General features: G+C 33.8%; 2 long non-coding RNA genes across 2 annotated transcripts; both read left to right on the top strand.

Annotated features, from left to right (window-relative positions):
- The first annotated feature begins 8,934 nt into the window (after positions 1–8,934).
- Positions 8,935–11,384, top strand: LOC136062585 (uncharacterized). Its single transcript, XR_010624309.1, has 2 exons — positions 8,935–10,286; positions 11,088–11,384. It is a non-coding gene; the product is annotated as an uncharacterized LOC136062585 (long non-coding RNA).
- A 3,112-nt stretch (positions 11,385–14,496) lies between these two features.
- On the top strand, positions 14,497–16,460 carry LOC136062583 (uncharacterized). Its single transcript, XR_010624308.1, has 2 exons — positions 14,497–14,802; positions 16,104–16,460. It is a non-coding gene; the product is annotated as an uncharacterized LOC136062583 (long non-coding RNA).
- Positions 16,461–25,203: the final 8,743 nt, after the last annotated feature.

The raw sequence follows: 25,203 nt of genomic DNA, 5'->3' as shown, positions 1-25,203 counted from the left end.
TATAATATAGCATCTTTTAATTTTATCCTAATCAGTATATTACTAAAAGCTGAAGTGTAACATTTAATGTTACTACGCTCATATTGACCCACATCAACAGCCACGTCATCATTTTTTGTTTCTAATTTTTCTTATTATTAAATTTCCAAAACTCTCCCTCCCTTTTACCTTTTCATCTCCCTACTACTTTCTACCTTAATATCATTCTTTCTCTACCTTTTTATCTTCCTTTATTTTGACTCTTCTTATTCTCAAAATCTTACTATAAATTTGAAATTTTCTTTTTCATTCTATGCATAGTTTTCTCACACAAAAAAATGTTATCTCTCTCTCTCTCTCTCTCTCTCTCTCTCTCTCTCTCTCACAGTTTGTTTTTCATTTTTTGTTTGATTTTTTTTAATTACATCAACTCTTTAGGTTGATGAATTTTTGTGTTAATTAGAATTCTACTTTGGGTTGATACAATTTAGTTTTGTGTTTTAAGTTGTTATCTTTTATATTCTCTTTGATTAAATATTATCCTACTGCATTATACATATAGTATATAATAATATAATGTTATTATATTACATATAATGACTTGGATAATTTTATGTTTATTGTTATATAATTTATTTTTACTCTTTTTTCTTCCCATCTTATTTTATTCAACATTTAAATCCAGCCACATCCTCCATAATATTAAATTATGCAACACAAATCAAGAAAATGGCTAGACACAAACTTGCCTTCCTTTACCATACATTGGGAAAATCAAAATATTTGTGTGATAAAGGGTCATATAATTTATAATTTAGATAGCACTCTTTGAATGTGTCTAGGCCTATAGATTGAGCAATTTATAGACTTAAAAGACTATTGAGAATGTACTTTTTGAATCAGACTAAAAAAATATGAACTACTATATATCATTTAGATAAAAACTTTTATCATAGATACATTAATTTTTTTTTTTTTTTTGCCACAAATTTAAATCACGCAAACTTAATAATTTTATATTATGTGTTAGCATTGTCTCTGCTTCTTCTTCTTCTTCTTCTCAATAATATTATGTACCATCTTTAAAGATGCAAACAATATTGATCTTAAGCGAAAAGTTACATAAAATATTGAGAAAAAAAATGTTTATATTACAATCTACTAAAAATACTTTTTAAATATTTAAACCTTTCTATTTTTCATAACCTATGTTTTACAACTACCATATGTGTTAACTTAAGTCTTAATATTCTTAAGTTGTTTCGACAAAAAGAAAAAAAAATTTAAAAGTTGTCACAAAATGAAATATTCATGTAAAGTTTTTTGCAAAATGAAATATCTGTTTTGTAAGGCCACCAAACTTGATAATTTGCAAATGATGGAACCACTCGTAACAATATTTGCATAGTTATATAGTTCCAGTTAAAGCAATTGGTATACTTTAGTCTTAAAAAAACACATATCTACCGGTGGTTAAATGTTCAGCTTCGGTAGTTTTAACTTTTCATATAATTTTACCTTTACATATTATCAAAAACAAATATATATATATATATATATATATTATCCATACATATTTTTCTTGTGTGGTTGTAATTTTATATATAATTTTACATTTATATATTCATCTACTTTAATTTAGATGTTTATAACTTAATAATGAAATCTATAAACGAGGTAATTAAAACAATCATATTTCTACAATTTAAAAAGTCACAATTTTTTTTTTTTTCAAAAAAAGGCCTTTAACATTTCCTTGAATTTTTTTTATTTTTTTTATTTTTTATAAAAACTTTGACATACCCCTAACCTAACCACTTCATACATTAAAAAATATTTAAGGCTCATTATTACTTCCGTTAATATATTATGAATATCTTAATTGATTGAGACCAAACTAGAGAAATGTCTTTCATAATTCCTTGAAAATTCAAAAGAAAAGAAAAAAAAAAAAAAAAAAAACCTTTGACACGCCACTAGCATAACTACATCTATACATATTTAAGCCATCCATAATATCTATTTATTATTGATAACCAGAAATTTACAACTGGCAAGGGAACATACAAAGTAATAAAGAATAACTAAAGGAATAACAAAAAGAAATGAAATCAAACGTCAATTAATAACCGTTATTTGAAAAATAAAAAAAAAAGATGGTCAAGAGAAGTAAGAGATAAAATAAAGATGGCTATTTAGTAGACATTGAAAACTTTATAGTGCAATAAAATCAACCATTACATTCACTTAATTAAATCAATAATCAACATTTAGATATAATAAAACAAAATTTAAACTTAAAACTAATCAAACTCTAACTAGGGAAATTATATTTCCTATCATAACTAAAAATGAGATGTTCTTTAGTAATTTAGAAATTATATTAGAAATAAAGTTGGAAAATTTTATAATCTCATTTTTTGACATTTCATTTAACCTTATATATATATATATATAATCATAATCTTCATTCACCATGACTTAAAAAAATCTAATGAATAGTTCTTCCTCTTATTTAATGTCTATGTTATGCAAATCATCAACCAATAAATATATGATAGTGGTAAAAAAATTTATAAACAAGATAATGAAAAATATGATAAAACTTTTTTTTTTTTAACTTTTTATAAAGTCTAGGGACTAAAATAGTATTTTACCTAAAAAATTATCATGCGCAATACGCGGGTCTGCGACTAGTTACAGTAAAACACAAAACCATTAACTTATTTCAAACAATAAATGATGTAGCATAAAACATAGCCAAATGTGAAACCATATAACTTATTTCAATGAAAAAAATTGGAGTGGCAATTCATGAATTTGCACAAATAAGTCATTTTATCCACTATAGTGACAATTTGTGAATGTAGTATTATACAAAATATGAATGGTTTTGATTCATGGGCAACTAAACAAGCCTAAGAGATGTGTCTGATGAGGGAAAAATGCAAAGAAAAATCCATTATCAGCTCAAATGTTTATTTGCCTTAGTCAAATAGTTCAATAGTTGATAGATTCATAATTTCTCTGCAACTAAAAGTAATGGCTTATAGGTATTTATCACTACCAACTCTGAAATGTGACAGAGACTAATTTTACAACAAAAGGCTTGCATTTCTTCTCAAAGTCAAATCAAGGTTATTGTTTCAAATTTGTTGTAGGTTAATATGACATCGTGGTATCAATCAAACTCACTCAAGCCCTTGACATGTGGATTTGACACAAGTTAAGAGAAGTGTTCAGTTGGTGAATGGTGACATCCTATGTGATTTATATGTGGGCTCTATAAAGTTAGAGGACGCACTAAACATCATGTACCTTTATTCATAAAAGCAAGGACTTCTCATAGCATGAAAATACCAGCAATTTTTTTTTTTTTTTGAAATACCTATTGGGGAATGAAACCTTTGTAATCATTGTGGATTTGAAAAATCTTTTCCCTTCTTGTCCTGTGTTTGGTCCTTTACCTTCTCTTCTTCTCTAATAACCCAAATAGCAAGCCAGAAAAGTTGAAAAAAAAAAAAAACAAAATAAATAAATAAATAAATAAACTAAACTAAACATGGAACTAAAACTCATGAAAGCAAAGGAACAAAACCTAGAAACAATTCAGGTAAAATTTGATCATCTAGGTTGTTTCCCTAGTTTTAACAAATCCCTAAATTGATAGCAAACCTATATGAAGACAATAGGATAAGTGATTAGTTAAAGACAATATGATAAGAGATTAGTAGTTAAAAATTACCAAGAAAAATTGTCTGATATCGAGCCTCAGTCGGAGATTGTAAAAGATTGTGTTGTATATATAGGTGTATACATGGATAGGTGTTAATAATGATGTTTGAATTTGGAGAATATTGTTTCATAAATTTGTTAAAGTGAAAATTTAAGTTCTGGAATTTTCTAAGTGAAAATTCAAAGATAGGCATTTTCGACCGGTCTAAGCTTTGGCTTGATCGATTGAAATGGTAAAGAAAAAATCCTGGAGTTTCTAGATGTCTCGATCGCTGCTCGATTCCTGTTCGGCCGATCAAAAAGAGAACTCGATTGATCGAAAGTAATTTTCAACCGATTGAAAATCATGAAACAGGATTTTTTGCAAAATTTTCAGATGACTGTTCGGAAAGGTTGAAGAGGTTTCAAGCCTTGTGAATGGTTTTATGAAATATTTTAACTCTCCATACGTGCCTTTTGATGCAATATAACCCTATGGGTATAAATAGAGGCTTATCTTCATTCTCCAGAATTGCTATCTGAAGAACCTAACATCTTGATTGTATTCTGGGGACAAATTTGCAATATTCCTTTAGCAACAATAGTGTGGGGGGCAAATATTGTCTAAGGAAAATGATATTGTGCCTCCAAGTTATCTATTTTTTGTTTGTCTTTTGTGTTAACCTTGTCTTCCATTATTACTTTGTATAATATCCCTAACAGATTGCACCCATGGTCATACCCTAGCACCATCCTCAAGTTTTCAAGAAATTAAAACTTACAGACAACTGTGTGGAACCGAAAAATGGAGGGAGATTGGTCTAATAATAGTGAAGAGGCCTCCCTTAGATCTATTTCCAACTCTCTCTGCGTCATATCAGATTCTCTCTCTATGACTCATCGATGCTCCCTAATTCATTTATATCTCTCTCTGGCAGTTTTTTTTTTAATATATATCCTATGTCAAAAGTTTAGCAGACAGTGAAACTCAAACATTTGTCGATTATGTCTCTTTTTTGTAGCAATTTTTTTTTAGTATATATCATGTGCCAAATGGTTAGCAGATGGTGAAACTCAAACGTTTGCATCAAATTTTGCCACTAAGAATTAATTTTCAAATAAAAATTCAATAAAGATTACAAAAAAAAGAGACGCGCTTGCAACAAAAGGAAATGAAGAAAACAAAGGGTATCACAAAGGTTTTGATTGAATGTATAAGAAGCGGGCTTTATCATAGAGATAGGGATGGAAATTATTTTATAAGTATTTATTAGTATTTTAAAATTAATAAAAATTATTTTAAAATTATAGAACATATTCAGAAAAGAAGATGGAAATGACATAGCTGTTCATGTAGCTCAATGTGAGCGTAGCAACATTAAATACTATGCTTCAGCTTTTAGTATTATATAAATATAGATTAAAGAATGAACCTTACCACACACAATCAATGTATATATTTTTGCCAAAATCTCATCTTCCTCAACCACCCAAACCTCTAAGCCACCTTAAACACCACCCCAGCCATCGAAGACAATGCCTAGATCTCACTCAATTGCCAAAAATTGCGTTCTTTGTTGCCTCTTCCTCTTCCTGTTCAAACTTGTTGAGATTTGCACTCTGCTGCAGTATGTACTCAACTAGGACGAGTCACCAACTTTTCTCTCCAAGTCAAATTAAGCTATTGAGCTCGATTCCAAACTCCTTGCTTGGATCTAATCCAACGACCAGATCTCTCTCCCTTCATATATGTTTTCCTTCAACCTCACTCTTTCTTTTTATCTTTATCTTCATCTCCAACAACCCAAATCTAAATTTAAAAGCCAAAAATAAATGTAGCTATGGAGGTTGCAAATTTGCTATCTACGTGGGAGCTCATCAGGTGGATATATATATATATATATATATATATTGAAATTGGGTTTTAAAAAAGAAATGAGTGTGTGGCAAGTTAATTTCAATATTTAGTATAAATGCATATGTAGCATAATGCAATTGAAGTGTGTAAAATTGGAGGTGGTATTATATGCATCCAATGTATGATAAATTTTCTCTTAAATTAGAGATTTTACACCTTGAATAATGTTTCTTAAATAAAATACTTTTGAAAAAACTCAATAACCAAAAATAAAAACTTATCAAAACACAAGATGTAAAATGGAAAACCCATAAACTATAGGGACAAAAATTGAAATTTTCTTAACTAAATTTTTTTTTTTAATTTAAAAAAAATACTAAAAACTAGAAAGTAGTAATAAAACCATGGTTTTAAAAACCGAACTGAATCGGCCAGTTCAACCGATCCGACCGTGAACCGGTATGTATACCGGTTCGGTTATCATAAAAAACCAAAAACATGAAAAAAAAACTAAAAAAACCTAGAAAATCATTGTTCAACCAGGAAACTCGGGAACCAGAACAGTCAAATCGTTTTCCAACGGTTCTCTAACTTAGCTACAAAACAGTCAAAACTGCTTAAAAAAAAAAAATTTACCAAGCCAGAATCGCCGACCACCCCAAGAAAAATGAGCAGATTGGAACTTAGATCTAATGTCTTTGATTGAGAGATATTTGTGCAAAGCTTTCAAGTTTCAAGTTGAGAGATACAGAGAAAAAAAAAAGTTTTGAGGGAAGAAAAAGAAGGCTGTGAATACTTGGGTCTTGGTACCGTACTTGCACAGTTGCACTAGTGAAAAACCAACCCACAGAACTATTGAAAAACTCAAAAGCCAAGTATTAATGAAAGGCATAAAAGGCCATTTGATCTATTAAAGTATTAATGCTTGGCAGTTGGTACTTGGGAATTGGGTTGGGTACTCTGGGAGATGTACAACAATGCATGTTAGCCAAGTGTTTCATTTTTTATTTTTAGTGTGTATTGTACGTTTGTGTTACTTCTTTTCTTTTGCTGAATAACTTTGTGTTAATTATTAGGGTTTGTGCCCTAAAATCCAATTTATTGACATGTCATAAATAATTAAATTGTTTAATTATATAAGACTATTTATAAATGAACTAATGAGACATTATCTTAGTTCATAAGATGCATAATATGTGATTTATGTGATTTAGTTACAGAAGATATAAATCACAGGTTTGTTATAAACTCAGAATTTTAGTTCATAGTCAATGATGAAATTAGGTATTTCATCTATGAAGACTATAACATATCAACTAAGATAATTTGTCTTAATCATAGAAGTGGAGACTTCTAATTGATATATTGATATGTTTTAAGAGTTAACACATATTGAACTGGACCGCTGTGAGATTTATTATTCTCCTAACGACTGTCAAATGAATAATAAATCTCACGACTTATATTTACATCAATTCTAAATCCTGAGAGAATAATGGACCTGATCATGAGATATATGTTGCTTTGATATATCAGGAGTGAGATCTATAAGTTATGGTCAAAACCTCAGTATGTTGGGTAACCGCATTTAGTGTTGATAGAACATATATTCTCAAGATGGAATTTATAATCTCTTAATGGAGATATAAAATATTCCATTGAAATAAGTTTAATGAGTTTGGTTATTCAGAGTGTTGGGCCCAACCACTTTAGTAAGGGGTTACTAAAGTATATATTTATTAAATTGGATTTCATAAATATATAATAAATAATATAAAGTATTAAACCGGATACTTAAGAATTAAGATATAGTAATATTCAAAGTAACAGTCAATATTCATGATTTTGTATTACTACGAATATTTTAATGAAGGGGTTGCATGTATAATAAAATCTTAGGATATAATTTATTAATAAGGCCTAGAGTGCAATTATATTCTTATAGTGATATTGAATATAATTAATGGTAACTTTGGACTTGTTAAGAGTTGACAAAAAAGCCTAAGGCGCATTAGAGCTAGAGTCTTATTTGATCCATTTGGTTCCATCTCAAGCCACAATTAGATAATCAATGTTTTTTTATTTAATAAAAGTTATTAAATAAAGAAACTACCAAGGTGAGCATATAAGATTGAAGACAATTATGGTATGGATGAAGTGAAACCCTTGTTTATTCCTTTTCCTTTAGTAGTAGGCATGGTAGTTAGGTAGTATTGCTAAAGCTTGACTTTTATTCCATGTTTACATTATCCTTTTGTGGCTATTATAAATTAGTATTTGATATTTGTATGTGAATGCTTGTTGTGGTATGGATGATTCTTATTCCTTTAGAGTTACGAAGAGCTAGATTATAGCTCTCTTGACTTCAATTTAAAGAAGAATTGACTAAAAAAACATAACTAAATAAAAGAATCTCTAAAAGTGAGAATGTTTAAAAGGAGTAGGCAGATGCTTGTCTAGTGAGCATGATGCCATTCCAAGGTCATGTTCTTACTTGGTTCAAGCTACATGGTCTATGTTGGTTTGTTTACTATGTTTAACCTAAATGTTGACAATAAGAAGCTACTTTGTATGTGAGAGAATCGGTTCCAAGATAAGTGATCCTATCTCTGTTGCCTCTAAGAGTTTGATCTTGATATGGAATGCTATTTTCTCATGCTTAGTTGGGTCCAATCACTGGTTTATTGTCAGCAGATGTGGATCAACATGTTCAGGTGCTTAACTATTGTGTTTCTTTCAATATTATTGTGTTCTTTATGCTAAAGAAACATGCTAAGGTTTATACTACTAAGGGGTTTGTTTGCAAAACTTGTTTGGTAAATGAGGTAGAACTTAAAGGCATATAGAGCTGTTAGGTTGTGACGTACATTTGCTTAATATTCCACTTCAGCTGTATGTCATCCCAAGAATATAAACATGTTAGGTTGTGAATTCCTCTAGTATCAACAACAAGCAAACTTGTGCTATAGAAAGAGAATTTGAGAATTAAAATATTTGTCAATATGAAGTTGTTGAAAGTAAAATGGAACCTCTTCCAAAGGGTTTCCAGATATAGAGATGACTAGTTGATGTCATCCCAAGAATATTTTTGGACCATATTTGGCTTCTTGCATGGACATCAACTAGTCATCTATATATCTGGAAACCCTTTGGAAGAGGTTCCATTTTACTTTCAACAACTTCATATTGACAAATATTTTAATTCTCAAATTCTCTTTCTATAGCACAAGTTTGCTTGTTGTTGATACTAGAGGAATTCATCCTCATTTCTTTCTAAGTTTGTGGCATAAAATTACTTTCTTTGAACAAAGTAAAAAAAATCATAAATTCATTCCTAAACCTCTGTCAGAGCAATAGCAGTCTCCCTAAGATGTGGATCAACATGTTCAGGTGCTTAACTATTGTGTTTCTTTCAATATTATTGTGTTCTTTATGCTAAAGAAACATGCTAAGGTTTATACTACTAAGGGGTTTGTTTGCAAAACTTGTTTGGTAAATGAGGTAGAACTTAAAGGCATATAGAGCTGTTAGGTTGTGACGTACATTTGCTTAATATTCCACTTCAGCTGTATGTCATCCCAAGAATATAAACATGTTAGGTTGTGAATTCCTCTAGTATCAACAACAAGCAAACTTGTGCTATAGAAAGAGAATTTGAGAATTAAAATATTTGTCAATATGAAGTTGTTGAAAGTAAAATGGAACCTCTTCCAAAGGGTTTCCAGATATATAGATGACTAGTTGATGTCATCCCAAGAATATTTTTGGACCATATTTGGCTTCTTGCATGGACATCAACTAGTCATCTATATATCTGGAAACCCTTTGGAAGAGGTTCCATTTTACTTTCAACAACTTCATATTGACAAATATTTTAATTCTCAAATTCTCTTTCTATAGCACAAGTTTGCTTGTTGTTGATACTAGAGGAATTCATCCTCATTTCTTTCTAAGTTTGTGGCATAAAATTACTTTCTTTGAACAAAGTAAAAAAAATCATAAATTCATTCCTAAACCTCTGTCAGAGCAATAGCAGTCTCCCTGTGACATTGTACATTGTCCATTGACCTCCCAACTCTGTAGCATTATTTGCATTTCTAGTACTATACATCTTGCAAACACATATTTCTCAAGTAATAATTAGATAACTGTTTTATCTTGGGAATTTATTTGATATGCTAACCTGCCTAAGTACACTCACTCTTTCATAATCGCAATTCTCTTACTTTCCCTTCACTGCCTCTCTCTACAAATGATGGAGCCATATACACTGATCCTCCAAGGTATTAACAACTGTCTGCCTAACAACATCATGGTTGACACCCTGGTGATGCTGCCTGTGAAATCATAGATGAGGTTCAGGTGCAAACCCCAAATACAGAAGCATTGAGAAGATCATCTGATCTGTACCTCAATAATCTAGTACCCCCAAAGTTGAAAGTATTCCTTTCGCTGTGTCTCTTAACTATTAAATGTCCCAAATGAGAGAACCACTGGTTCTCTGACACAGGAAGATTAACCATCTCCCTTACGACATCGTACTGAGCATCCTCAGAAGACTACCGGTGAAATCAGTCATAAGATTCAAGTGCGTTTCCAAAACCTTGGACTCCTCAATCACTAGTCCCGATTTCATCTACACCCACCGTAATCAGAACGACAACAGCTACAACAAAGATGATGATGATCATCGTTATCTCATACACATGCCGGTTCCTCTTCCTTGTACTAACAGGTCAGTCTGTACTGTCGCTTTCGACCGCACTTTTGATAAGGTTTCTGAGTTTCAAATTCCCAAAGATATTTGTTTTAAAGGTGTCCAAATAGTGGGTTTGTGCAATGGCTTATTGTGTCTTGTTGATAATGATAATCATATATATTTGTGGAACCCCAGCATTAAAAAATTCAAGAACTTGCCTGTTACTTGCTTAGGAATGTTAAGAAATGTTACCCTCGGATTTGCTTATCATTCCGAGAACAATGACTACAAGGTTGTGAGGATTTCATGTTCTCATTGGTTGTCAGCTATGTGTCTAAATGGGATTGAGGTGTACACATTAAGTTCTGATTCACGGAGAAGGGTTAGAATCGCAACCTATGGTACCTACTACTTTCAAAATGATCTTTTCCCTGCCCCATTGGTTTGTGGAGCTTTACACTGGATAGCACTTATAATAGAAGGAGAACACACGGGTAAAAGTATGATTATGTCATTTGATGTCAATAGTGAGGAATTCAGAAAGCTATCACTGCCTCTTGGTTCTACCGATGCTAACACTTTTCATACATGTCTTGCATCATTCAAAGGGGAAACTGGCTTTAATTACCCATGGACGTAGTGAACAACTTGGTTTTGGACACTCCATATGGGTGATGAGGGAATATGGTGTAGCTGAGTCTTGGAATAAAATTTGTTTTCTACCATATGAAAGACTGTCTGATTGTTTTGCTTTTAGCGAGTGTGGTTCACTTCTGATTTATAGGGACTTCCTTACTGAACCAAATAATCCTAAATCTAAATATGAGTTTCTTTCAGTTGAAACTGGAACTGTACAGGAGAAGAAGGATCCTGATATCCAATATCCTTCACTTTTAGCTACTTTCATGGAGAGCCTTGTTTTACTTGATGGAGCAAACATGGTGTCTTACTAGCTGATGGTTGCATAAAAGAAGTGAAGTCATTAGTGGTATTCCTCTTCCTTTAGTAGAGGGTATGATTGTATTGCTAAAAGCTTAATTTCAACCCCTGGTTTACATTATCCTTTTGTGGCTATATTATATATTAGTATTTGATATCTGTATGTGGATGGTTGTTATGCACATACTTAAACAATACTTGGCCACTGTAACCCTTCTATGCTTACGTGTTCCTCTGGTAGTGTTGCAAAGAGCTAGATTAGAGCTCTCCTGACTTCAATTTAAAAGAAGAAATAACCAAACAGAAGAGAATAGGAGTAGCCAACTATTTCTTTAGTAAGCATGATGCCATTCGGTTCCAAGATATCTGATCTCACTATATCTTCTTATCTCTAGCCTTTCTGAGTAGAATCTAGATAAGGAATTCAATTATCTCATGCTTAGCTGGGTTCAATCACATGTTTATTGTAAACGAAAGTGAATCAAGAAGTTTCGGTGCTAAAATATTGATTTTCTGTTAGTACGATTGATAGGTAAGTAGGATTTCATTTATAATAAAAAAAGACATTACTGGTGATGTACTACAATCCTCAAAAAGTATAGCTCTCAATAAAATCTATAAAACTAGAGAATGAATGACTACTTAAGGAAGCTATCCACTCATACAATAGGCATAGAAAAAGAAATTTCACATCCAGTCTTGATTGTTAGCACTGTTGTGCTCTTAGGTGCTAGGTTGTGAGGTACATTTGTTTTACTCCTAGGCATTGATGGGATTTTATTGACCCAATTTATTAATGAGAAATTACTGTTGATGAAGCATCTGTATACCACTTTAGTTGTATGTCATCCCAAGTTGGAACAATCAATAATTAAGTTCTTATAAATAAAATATATATTTCTGCAAAATTAGCTATGCCACTTGGCGTAGTGTGAGACATTGACTATACATTTGTACAAAGTTAGCTATGTCACCTAGCATAATATGTGCCATTCAAGGGTGTTCAACATTTTACATTCTCTCAACTTCAGCTTTTATATATTATATTAAAATTAGATTAGTGGCATAATGGTGTTAAGTATTCAAGCAAGATTGCTGTTGGAGCTGTATTCTAGCTTCTAGGCTGAAATATAAGGAAGGTAGAGACTAGTAGTAATGGAAGATTGTCAACAGTGAAAGTATAGTGAGATGTTCTGCACCATGACTTTTGGAAAAGCTTAAAGAGCTAGTTGATCATATCATTTGTTTTTTCAACTTAATTATTCTTAATGTGTTTGATATTGAAGGATTTTATATATTTTTTTTATGCTAGATGACGTGCATTTTTTTTTTTTTTTTGTGTTTTTTAATCATGATTCTTGGTTTGGGTCCCACTAAGATTGTATCCAAATCTCTTTGAGATAGTTTTGGTAAGATTGAAACATTGGCTTCTTCATATAGGCAAAGATTTGTAGGAGCAGGAAGAGTTGGGGGTGCTAGAGTTAAGTGTCTTCCTATTCTTAACTGTTGGATTCGGTGAATGCGTATCTTGTAGGAGATGATGAAATCATTTGTAATTTAATAAAGTATAGGAAGTTTGATGTCCAATATTATTGTAGGGATTTGAAAGAACCAATTGGAGCTATGTTTAGTTTAAAGAAATAACTGCACTTTTGATGGTGTTGAGATTAGCTGAGGGTTTTTTTTTTTTTTTTTTTTAATTCAAAGGCTCTTCAATAGGATGTCTGCTATATGCCACTTGTTTCCTACCTCTCTCTTTCTATCTCCCTCCCTCCTATCCTTTTCTTTCTTCAACTTTCTGAATGCTGTAAATTTTTCTTTCTTGAAGATTCTTCTCTATATCTCCAAGGCAGTAAAATTATACCCAATTTTTTATGAGGAATCTGTGGATCATCTTATTTTTTGCTCGTTAGTTCATTCTATGTGGATGCATATGATTCAACTGTTTGGGATTGATTGGGTCATGCCAGTTCGGTTGCAGACGTACTTTGTTGTTAGCACCATTGGCTTGGGAAAAATAATTCCGTTATTTGGAATTTGGTTCCAGGCTGTTTGATGTGGACTATTTGGATTGAATGTAATCGGCGTTCTTTTGAGGATATCGAGAAATTAATGGCCCAATTGTTAGATTTGTGCCAGCGGACTCTCTTCGATTGGTCTCAGTGTTGGGGTCTTTCGGATTGTTCTACTATTATTGATTTTCTTTTGTCTCTTAGAATAGGATTTTGATTCCTTTATTTCTTTTTGTTACTATGCTGTTCTTTGTTCACTACTGTGAACTCTATGTATTTTTTGTTCTTTTCTATTAATAATATTATTTTCTTCCTATCAAATAATAATAATAATAATAATAACAAAAGGTTTTGGCGCATCCTCTCTCTCTCTCTCTCCTCTTTTTTCTCTATTACAGTTGACGGATGTGGTTTATGGGTATTGCTTAAAGTTTCTGAAAAGCTCAAAGTTTTACCTTGTCAAACTTCTTTTAAGTTTTATAACAAACCTACTTCTTATTTGTTGAATCACCCCATATAATTTGTGCCTTAAACTTTCTAATTAACCCCTTAAACCATCCTATCTTAAAACCTTTGTGTTGCTTTCCTGAAAATTTCTGCAACTTGTTTCCTCACAATTTGTTAGATCTCTTTCCTATAAGCCCTGCTATTATGTTCAAAATTTAAGCTCTAAACCCTTCTACAATTCCAAGCCCTTAACTGTTGGATTCAGTTAATGTGTATCTTTGTAGGAGAGGATGAAATAGTTTGAAATTTAATGAAATAAAGAAAGTTTGTATCTATTGGAGCTATGTTTGAGTGGACTCCAAATGTTTCCTTTATGGCTTGTTTGGATTGAGGGGGAGGGAGGGGGAGTAGAGTAGAGTTGGCCGAAAATTAGGCTAATTTCCGGGCAACGCTACTCTATTCCTTCTCCCTCCCCCTCAATCCAAACAAGCCATTAAAGTTTTCTTGAGCAAGACTGGATCTATAGTAAAAAATTTAATAGTAAAGAATATCCTCAATGGAAAATTATTATTATGGACTGGTTGTTGTCCAAGGGCAGTGGATGGAAAATGTTAAATGGCTGTCACTGCAGTGTTTAGTTGCACTTTGGTTAGGTTGTGAGGTACATTTGTTTTTCTCCTAGGCATTGATGGGATTTTACTGACCTAATTTATTAATGACAAAATCCGGTTGATGAAGCATCTGTATACCACTTTAGTTGTATGTCATCCCAAGTTGGAACAATAAATTATTAAGTTCTTATAAATAATAAATTTTTAAAAAAAATAAAAAAAATAAATAAATAAAGGATTTCTGCTAAATTAGCTATGCCACTTCGCATAGTGAGAGGCATTGACTGTTCATTTGTACAAAGTTAGCTATGTCACTTGGCATAATATGAGTCATTCAAGGGGTTTAACATTTAACATTCTCTCAACTTTTGCTTTTATATGTTATATTAAAATTAGATTAGCGGCATAATGGTGTTAAGTTCAACCAAGATTGCTGTTGGTGCTGTATTCTAGGCTGAAATATAAGGAAGCTAGGGACTAGTAGTAGTGGAAGATTGTCAACAGTGAGATCTCCACCATGACTTTTTGGAAAAGCTTAAGAAGGTAGTTGATCATATCATTTGTTTTTTTTTTTTGTCATTGATATTGAAGGATTTTATATTTTTTGATGCTAGATGACATGCATGATTTATTTTTGTGTATTTCTTTAATTGTGATCCTTGGTTTGGAGAGGTCCCACTAAGATTGTATCCAAATTTCTTTGAGATAGTTTTTGTAAGATTGCAACATTGGCTTTTTATTTCGTTGCATTGGTTTCTCATCATAGGAAAAGATTTGTAGAAGCAGAGAAGAGTTCGGGGTGCTAGAGTTAGTGTCTTCCTTTTCTTATCTGTTGTATTCGGTGAATGTGTATCTTGTTGGAGATGATGAAATGGTTTGGAATTTAATGAAGTATAGAAAGTTTGATGTCCAATTTTATTGTAGGGTTTTGAAAGAACCTATTGGAGCTAAGTTTCCACGGAGTTTGAAGAAATAAATGCAGTTTTGATGGTGTTGATAATAGCTTTTTATTTTATTTTTTTTTTTTGGTCAAAGGCTGTTCAATAGGATATCTGCTATAGGCTGTCTGCTTCCTACCTCTCTCTCTCTCTCTCTCTCTCTCTCTCTCACATCCTTTTCTTTCCTCAACTTTCCACATGCTGTAAATTTTTCTTTCTTGAAGGTTCTTCCCACCTTTCTCTCTCTCTCCCCTCTTTTTGCTCTGTTACAGTTACGGATATGGTTTATGGGTATTGCCCAAAGTTTCTGAAAAGAGTTTTACCCTGTCAAACCTCTTTTAAGATTTACCTTGTCAAACTTCTTATTTGTTGCAGCACCCTATATAAGTTGTGCCTTAACTTCTAATTAACCCCTTAAACCACCCTATCTTAAAACATTTGTGTTGCTTTCCTGAATATTTCTGCAATTTGTTTCCTCACAATTTGTTAGACTTCTTTTTTATAAATCCTTCTATTATAATCAAAATACAAGCTCTAAACCCTTCTACAATTCCTAGCCCTTAACTGTTGGATTCAGTGAATGTGTATCATGTAGGAGAGGATGAATTGGTTTGGAATTTAATGAAATAGAGAAAAATTTTAGGGCTTCCAGAGCACCTATTGGAGCCATGTTTAAGTGGAGTCCAAATAAGTCCTTTAAAGGGTTTTTTTTTTTTTTTTTTTTTGGTAGAACTTTAAAGTTTTCTTGTGCAAGACTGCAGCTTTAAGAAATATTTTAATGGTAAAGAATATTCATTATTATGGACTGGTTTTTGTCCAAGGGCGGTGGAGAGAAAATGTTAATAAGCTGTCGCTGCAGTGTTTTGTTGCACTTTGGTTATGGCTGCAAATGTTTCCTTGTTTCAGGTTTATGGGTTGCTGCCTAAGTAGTTTATTGAGATATTAGCATGGTAGCAAGGAAGGTGCAGGAGGCACAACAATAATGGGATTTTTAATGATTATATCACTTTGCCTAAAATGGTGTATTTGGTGCAAGAGAACTGCACTCTTGAGGGTGCTGAGAATAGATGATTAATTTTATTATTATTTCTTTTTTGTGTGGGGGAAGTGGCAGGGTGGGTTTCAATGGCTCTTTTATAGGATGTCTGCTATAGGCTGCATCCTCACTCTCTCTCTCTCTTCTTTTTCACTGTTATAAACATGCATTTGACGGATATGGTTTATGGGTATTGCTTAAAGCTTCTGAAAAGCTCATTGTTTTTACCTTGTCAAGCCTCTTTTAACATTTAAAAGTAAAACAAACTCTCATCTTATTTGTTGAAGCTCCTTTTATAATTAATTTGTTCCTTAGCTTCTAATTAACCCCTTAAACCACCCTATCTTAAAAACTTTGTTACTATCCAGAAAATTGCTGCGTCTTCTTTTTGCACAATTTGTTAGACCTATACAAACCCTGCTATTATGTTGACAATACAAACTTTAAACCCTTTTACAATTCCAAGCCCTCATTATTATCATTTATCCCATACTTAGCAATCAAATTAGATATTATAGAAAATTCCCCATCTTCTTGTGCAATCTTCTTCTTCTTCTTCTTCTTCTTCATCTTACTGTAGGGAACATTTTTAAAGAACCCTTCAAAGCTGTTCGCAGAATAAACTAAGGGCCTAAGGGCCAGAATATCAGCCAATTCATGCTCCGTTTTAATCTCATAACAAGCCTGCCTCCTTGCACCTTTACAAGCCTCTTTTGTGACATTTTTATTCGGCATTTTGATACCAATGAAACTATTATATTCGGCCCTAAATATTTATAATAATACTAATTAGCTCTCAACATACTACTTTGTAACAGCCCTAGCAAACCTTTAATTTACTAACCAAGCAATGTACCTTTTCTTTCATGTTAGACCCATGAAGTTAAATGTTATTCTGAGTCCCACTGCACACTTGTAGGCAGTATCACTCAATTAGCCCATGCTCTCCTATGACTGGACAAAGTTGCAAAGGGAACTATGTGGATCAAAATACCGAGGAAATGGTAAATGATTGGCACAATTAATTTTTAGGATATGAGCTAATAGTTTACAATGGGAGAACTAGATTGACAATCAAGATAAAAGAACTTATAGACACAAATTGGAATTAGGTTGAGAATTGTTGTTTATAGTTTTTTGAAATACATGTGGTAAAAAAGTGTGTAGAAATGTGTGTAATGTTGTTTAAAACATGAAAATGTGAGTTTAAACTCACTCACCAAACAGGCCCTTAAGTTTATATGTTAAGGCCTTCCAAAATATTCTAATGATGCTATTTTGGCTCTAGAGAATGTTCGAAATTTTGGTGATGTTATTTTTCATTTGGGATTTATAAACGTGTGTCTTTGGGACATGTATATTTAATATATTTTAAAAAAAAATTTATGAAATAACGAAAAAGTAATTCATTGATTTGATAGTTTTTTTATTATCTAAAAAATTTTTTTTTCAAAATAGATGGTTAAGGCCACATATTAACTGGATTCTTTTCTTTTAATATAAGATTGGCAATTTTTTTTTTTTTTGGTAAAATGGAATTATAATAAAAGAAAAACTAACGAGAATACAGAATGTCTGGACACAGACAATAGTGAATAATGTTCATAGATTGACTAAGTCCTAGACTAGCTAAGTGATCAGCACACTTATTACCTTCACGATAGCTACGTTTGATGCTTACATGGGGTATTTAAGCAGCCAGATGCTTGCAGTCCTCAACCAGTGGAGATGTGACAGAATTAGAGTATAAAGGACTATTGAATGCATCAACTAACGCCTTGGCATCAAAGCTCAATGATAACAGCGTTCAAATTTAAGTGTTGGCAGAGAAGTAGTCCATCTCTAAGAGCATTAGCATTGGGAAATTTCAATTCTACTATATTTTATCATTTTAAAAAACTACTTTATCATTATACCATACCATTTTACAATACCTCCAGCATCCCAAAACTCTATTTTTATTAAAATATTATTTTTTAATCTTTCTTTATTATTTCTTTCCAACCGTCACTTCTTTTCAAACCTAGCATGATTCGTCAGATTTTCCTGGGCTTTCCAACAGTCTTATTTTTTTTTTTCTCTTTTTCTCCCTCAACCTCTAACACCGGTTCAACACACAGAGCCACACACACATACACAGACCCATGATACACCGATCAACCTATCCAAACCCATCACCACACACACACACAAACACAAACCATCAAACCATCAACAAAGCCACACAACCCCAAACACAAACCATCAAACCATCAACAGAGCCACACACACACAAACCATCAAACCAGTTAGAGACAACAACGGCCACCACACCCACCACCCAAGCCATCGATCAGAAACCCATGTCGCCAATTTGAAACCTAGGCTGTCGAAAATACCCAGAAAAACGCCATCACCATCGTAAGAAACGCCGTCACCGATCAGCAAACGCCATCACTGCTACGCCTTCGTAGGACCTTGCTTCGGCCAACAGCGAGTCAGAGAGTGAGAGAGGGTAGATGAGAAAACAGATTCCAAAACCAAAACCAAACCAAAACTAAAGCAACGCCACCGGAGCAAACCCATTCAAAAAAAATCATCATCGGAGCTACCGATGATCAACCCAACCGATCCACCCACCGATCAACCGATCCCAGCCCACCTATCCAAACCCAGCTGGCAGATCTACACTGATCCAACCTCCAAAATCCAAAACCCAGCACCGGTGTAAGCTTTGAGCGAGAGAGATGTGAGAGGGTGTGAAGAGGGAGGAGCTATGACTTATGAGAGATAGAGAGAGAAAGTGAGAGTCAAAATGAGAGAGGACAGTTGAAAGAATAAAATATTGTTTTTGGTTTTACAATTATGCTACAATGCAATTCTAAAGATAGAATTGCACTGTAGCAGTATTGCAGAGAATTCTAAACTCAAGTATTGCAAAAAAATTTGCAATACTTGAGTTTAGAATTCTCTGATGCAGAGACATTTGGGACTGCATGCCAAATTCTTCTTATATTTGGCATTTGCATTCCCTATTGCTAATGTTCTTAGAGCCCAAGTTTTGTCAAATATTTCTAGTTGAACTTTAATTCTCAGTCAAAAAACATGTCATGAGAAATAGTCTCATGTCACAGAGAGTTTTGTCCAGTAACTCTAGTGTCTTGCCATTTGCATTTTTTGAAAAAATAAATACCTTATGGACTACAGAATTGCCACTTACGTTTTTTGGGAAAAAAAATATTAAAAAAAAATGCTAGTCACTATGTCTATTCACTTGCGTTTTTTGAAAAATAAAAAATAAATAAATAAAAAAGGAATAAAGGTCGGTAGCAGGACCCTTTATGAGCTTCCAATCTCCGGTTGCCATTCCTAGTGTCAACAATATTGACTTTCTCAATATTGGCTTATAATGCTCGTAGAAGAAAACTTGGTCTGCCTGAGCTTGGACCCATTGAGGTTTAGTTATCAACAACTGCCTTCATTTTTGTCTGTCTTCGTTTTACTGTTATAACTGTTATACCAAAATTCAAATATTCCATTTGCATTACATGTTGTTTTACTTACAAGTATGTCTCTATCTTCTAATTAAATCAACTGATAAAATCTCTCGTTGTTGAATTAGGAAACTGAGTTCGAATTCCACCTACACTAAATTAATTATCACCTATAAAACAGATACCATAGGTTCTAATTATATTGTATCTATAATAATAATAATAATAATAATAATAATAAGTGTTTCTATCATTCTGTGACTTGGGTTATTAGTTGCTACCCAAAATATATTTAACAATTTAATACAGCCAAGTTTTGTTTTGCAGAACTAAAGGTCCCCGTTTGGTACAATAGTTTAACAACATATTTTTAGTTTTTAAATAATATTATATGTATTTTTACAATTTTTTTTATTCACATATATTTTAAAAAATATAAATAACGCAATTAGAACAACCTTATTAAGCAAACAGCCCTAAGACTACTGAAGCACTTTTAAGCTCAAAATAAGCCAGTATTACATAGACCTGAGAATCAGATGGTAGTACTTAATCTCCTACTGAGTCTTATCTCATTTCAAATTTAAAAAAGCGAGTCTCCTTACCTTTGGTCAGTCATCACGTGGGCACCCAAAGCAAAACTCTTTGAGAAACAGTAGAGACAGTATAACGCAAGCAGTTTTCTGTCTATTCTATAAAAGCAAATGGCAGACTTTGGGTTGATTATTGTTTATATATATATTTATAAATTCAATTCACAATAACCAATGGAGACGAAATGATATCTAAAAGCAGAAAATATATATGAATTTTACTCCTGTGTGCTTTAATAGCACACAATTGTAAACTAATTTTTTTTAAAAATTATTGAAAATTGAAAAAAAATTGACAAATTTTTCAATTTTTAATAAATTGGACCTTTTATATATATATATATATATTATATATATATCTCTCTCTCTCTCTCTCTCTCACGCGTTACTTTCCTTTGCTCTCTCAGACCAAAGCTCCTCTCTCTCTCATCTCACAGATCAAGTCCTGCCCTTGCCGTCGCTGGTCACACCCTTACCTCTACAAGTCACGCCCTTGCCACCCCCTTGAATCCATCTTGCCCAGTCCTCCACGCTGCCGATCCACCTCCCCACGCTGCTGACCCATCCCACCTAGTCCTCCATCTCACCGCTCACCCAACACCGATCCAAGCTCCATTGCCGACCCGAGCCCATCGCCGATCCGAGTTCCATTGCCTACCCAAGCTTCATCATCGACTCAAGCCATCTCTCCCACCATGTATGAGTTCAGACTTCTCTGTGCGTGGCTAGGCTGTGGGTGGGTTTGTGGGTAGATCGGTGTGTTCATGGTGGTGGCTCGGGTGGGTTTCGTGGTGGTAGGTGTGGGTGTTGCCTGGTGGGTCTGGTGGGTGTGGGCTTGGTTGATTTTTTTTTTCTTTGTTGTGGGCTGTGGTGGTGGTGGTGGTGGTTGTGGATGTGTGTGTGTGGCTGTGATAGTTGTGTGTAATGAATATATTATTTTATTATTGTGAGATGAATTATTTTATTGTAATAGATATATTATTTTATTATGATGTTTATATTATTTTATTGTGTTGAAAACTAAAATAGATCTATTGCTGCAGCATGTATGTAGGTAAAATAGATAAAATAACTTTTGGTGGAGCTAAATAGCTAAATTTTTAGCTCTACTGTTGTGGATGCTCTAAGACTATACAAATTTCAAAGTTTGAAGCGACCCAAGCGTTTAGAGCACTCACAGCAGTGATGCTATATTGCTAAATTTTAGCTCCTCAGACTCTAAATTCATGCTCCAGCAATAGAGCTAAAAAAAAAAAATTAGCTCCACTGTTACAATGCACATCTATAGATAGATGTACACTGTTCATGAGAGCTAAAAAAACATTATTTTATTCCGGCCGTTGATTAAAAAAATGCCACTTGCTCTTTTTTTTTTTTCATTCTTTTATCACCATGCCTCTCTCTCTCTCTCTCTCTCTCATTAACTCTCATCTCATCTCTGAACCTCATCTCTCTCAATCTCACTCTCTCAACTCCGGTCTTTCAATCTCTCAACTCCGTTTACCACTGTCGACCCGACTCATCGTCAACGTCGCCGCTACCGAAGCTCGACATTACCGACCCACCAGCTGTCCAAGCTGTCGATCAGCCTCAGACCCATGCCGCCATCCGCCTCAGACCCACTTCTCTTTCATTTTCCCTCTCTCTCTCTCTCCGTTTTTAGCTCCGATCGGGTCCCACATTACCCGACTCACCTTAAATCGAAGCATTCCATTTCGCTTTGCACTCATCATCACTGTTTATGATCACTGATCGATGATCAGCGCAGGTCTCGTCGGTCGGTACCGAATCGGACAGAGTATCAAGCATGGGTTTCGGTTTGGCTGTGTTGATTTTTCTGGGTTATTGTTTTGTTCTTCTTCACTGGTTTTGATGGGCACGGTGGGGTTGTGGTTGTGCAGTGATTTTTATGGGTTTGATGGTGGTTGTGGTGGTGTGTTGGTGGTTGAATGAAATATTATTTTATTGTAGTGTTTATATTATTTTATTGTGTTAGAAGGTAAAATAGTTTCATTGTTGTAGGGTGTGTGAAGGTAAAATAAATAAAGTGACTTTTTATGTAACTAAAAAGCTAAAAATTTAGATCCACTGCTATGGATGCTCTTATAACTAAAATTAATATTTTTCTGACATCACTGTACTCATTAATTTACACTATTATGCCGTTTTGGTATGGTGAATGAATCTTTGAAAGTTCGGTGAAGATTGAAGAGAGACTGAGGTCGTTGATTCGGTGAAGATTGGAGATTAGAGAGAGAGCATTTGAGATTGTATCCGTTGGATTGGGATATGAGATTGAGATATCTAATCAAGAAATTGATCTCTAATTGTGACCATTGGATTGTGTTATTAGTTTTGATTTTAATGATTGATTTGTAATTTGGTACCTTTACTCTGAATCACTGATACGATGTATCTCTGATATGACTCGACAGATTAGAGTCTACTGATATGACTCGACTCAAACGAGTTTGTAGAATATAATTGTAACCGTAGAATTTGAATCTGGATTTGGTTTAACGGTTGGATTTGAAATTGGGAACTTGTGCCAAAAACGATGTTCAGATTGGTTTCCTCCCTTAGAGCATTCCCACCAAGAATTCTCAAATTTTTAGCATTTAACACTTCAAATAGCTACTTTATTCATTATACCATCCCACTTTAAGATTCATCAAACATCAAACCTTCTATATTTTTTACCATTTCATTTAAATAATATAAACTACTCATTAAATAATAATAAAATAACTACACAAAAATCTATAACATCTAGCCAACCCCCTCCTCCGGCACCCCTACCACCGCTCCACTTGCTATAACCACCATTGTAGCAACCACAACCACACCACAGCCACCACCACCACAAGTCACAGCACCACCGTGACAACCACAAAACAATTCTGAAGGTGAAAAGCACAATAGATAGAACAAAAGCACTGTATATTTTCCTTACCTCCATTTTCTCAACAAGTAAACAGAGATTCAAGGAAACTTTGAATATGAAAAAGAACAAAAATTGAACGAACCCCATTATAATTGAACCCAAAAATCAATACATTAATATCTCAATTTCCAATTTTGATTTTTCTTTTCCTCCATTTTCTGGGAAACCAAACAAAGAGTAGTATTAACGAAAAAACAGAGTATGAAAGAAGAAACAATAGAACGAGTCAGCGCCATTGGATCCAACAAGGAGGCAGCGATCACCGGAGTGAAGAGACAAAGAAATCTTCGGTTTAAGGAGTGGAACCCGGCGGAGGATGACCCACAAACAATCAGACCCACACTTCGATCCACCCTTCGGTCCACACTCACGATTCCTTCGATCCACACTCCAAACCAAAAACCCACACTGAGACCCATAACTCCTTCGATCCACGCAGACCCACGAAGAGAGAACAAAGAACAGAGAACAGAGGGAGAGGAGAGAGCAGAGGGAGACCATCAGACTACATCGGACCCATGACTATCGGACCACCATTGCCAAACCAGGACCATCGTCGGACTATAACCATCACCAGATCACATCCACCGGGAGAGAGAAGAGAGCAGGGAGAGAGGAAAGAGAAAGAGAGAACTGAAAACGAAGAGAGAGTTGTGAGAATAAAAAACTATTTTTTTTTTTTACAATTCAGGCTACATTGAGCTTGTATTAATACAAGCCCACTATAGCAGTATGCCAAAAAATTTACCATTTGAAAGCTTTGATGGAGTTGCTTTTTTGGTGTTTTGATGCTAAATTTAGCATATAGTCCTTTTAGCATCCTTAATGGGAATGCTCTTACCCAATAACCAAAGCACAAGGCATGTGAGATCTAAGTGGAGGACTCGCATTTGATACATCACTTACGATTATTTCAGTTTCTACTAACATTTTTCATATTTTAAATACACCTACACATATTTTCACACACTTTTTCACTTATACATATATCAAAAACACTCAAAAAACATTATTCAAACTCCTTTACCAAACACTTTTAAGTTTTGAAAAATTATAAACAAGTTCAACTATCAATATTTGGTCCATAAAAAAGAATAAAAACGTGTGGGAGGTTGGATACTAATAACAAGTTTGGATTTTATTTTTTCTTATATATCTTTTTGTTTAATTATTTGTGCATTTTTTTTAAGTCCCATTTTTTGAAGATATAATAATATTTTTTTTCACTAATTTTCAATAGATAAACCAGTAAAGTTGCCGATAAAATAATCTAAATACAAACCCTACCATTCAACACGTTAGAGCATTCACATCAGATCAGTTATAGTCTTCTAAAATACATATACAGTGTAAATTTTGCACATTTTGAGCAAAAAAACACCCACATCAGTGGGTGTAAAAATATGTAAAACCATCCATATTTTTTCCCGAGCTACAGTACCCGTGTAAATATACACGGGTACTGTAGCTCGTGTATATACTAAAATAATATTATCCAGTTCGCACCAAATTTTCTCTCCCCATTCCGTGCACAACAACCTCAGACACACCCACACACAAACACATATCAACACACAAACAAACCCACACACAAATAAACCCACACAGACAAACCAAAAGACACAGAGATCGGAGCTTGGTTCGTGGGTCGCCGGAGCTTGGTTCGTGGAGCGTGGTTCGTGGATCGGCCGGTGAAGACACGATCTGGGTCGCCGGGGCTTGGTTTTGGGTCGCCGGAGCTTGGTTCGTAGATCTGCCGGTGAAGACGTGATCTGGGTCGCCGGAGCTTGATTTCTGGACCGGCCGGTGAAGAAAGCTTCTGAATCCGATGAAGAACGGCCGGTGAAGACGCGATTTGGGTCGCCGGAGCTTGATTTCTGGACCGGCCGGTGTAGAAAGCTTCTGAACTGAATCCGGTGAAGAACGGCCGGTGAAGACGCGATCTGGACTGGCCGGTGAA

The sequence above is a fragment of the Quercus suber genome, unplaced genomic scaffold (genome assembly GCF_002906115.3).
Source record: "Quercus suber isolate HL8 unplaced genomic scaffold, Cork oak 2.0 scaffold_429, whole genome shotgun sequence".
In the NCBI taxonomy this organism is placed as follows: Eukaryota; Viridiplantae; Streptophyta; class Magnoliopsida; order Fagales; family Fagaceae; genus Quercus; species Quercus suber.
The sequence above is the reverse complement of the archived record's forward strand: the minus strand, read 5'-3'. Positions and strand labels throughout refer to the sequence as shown.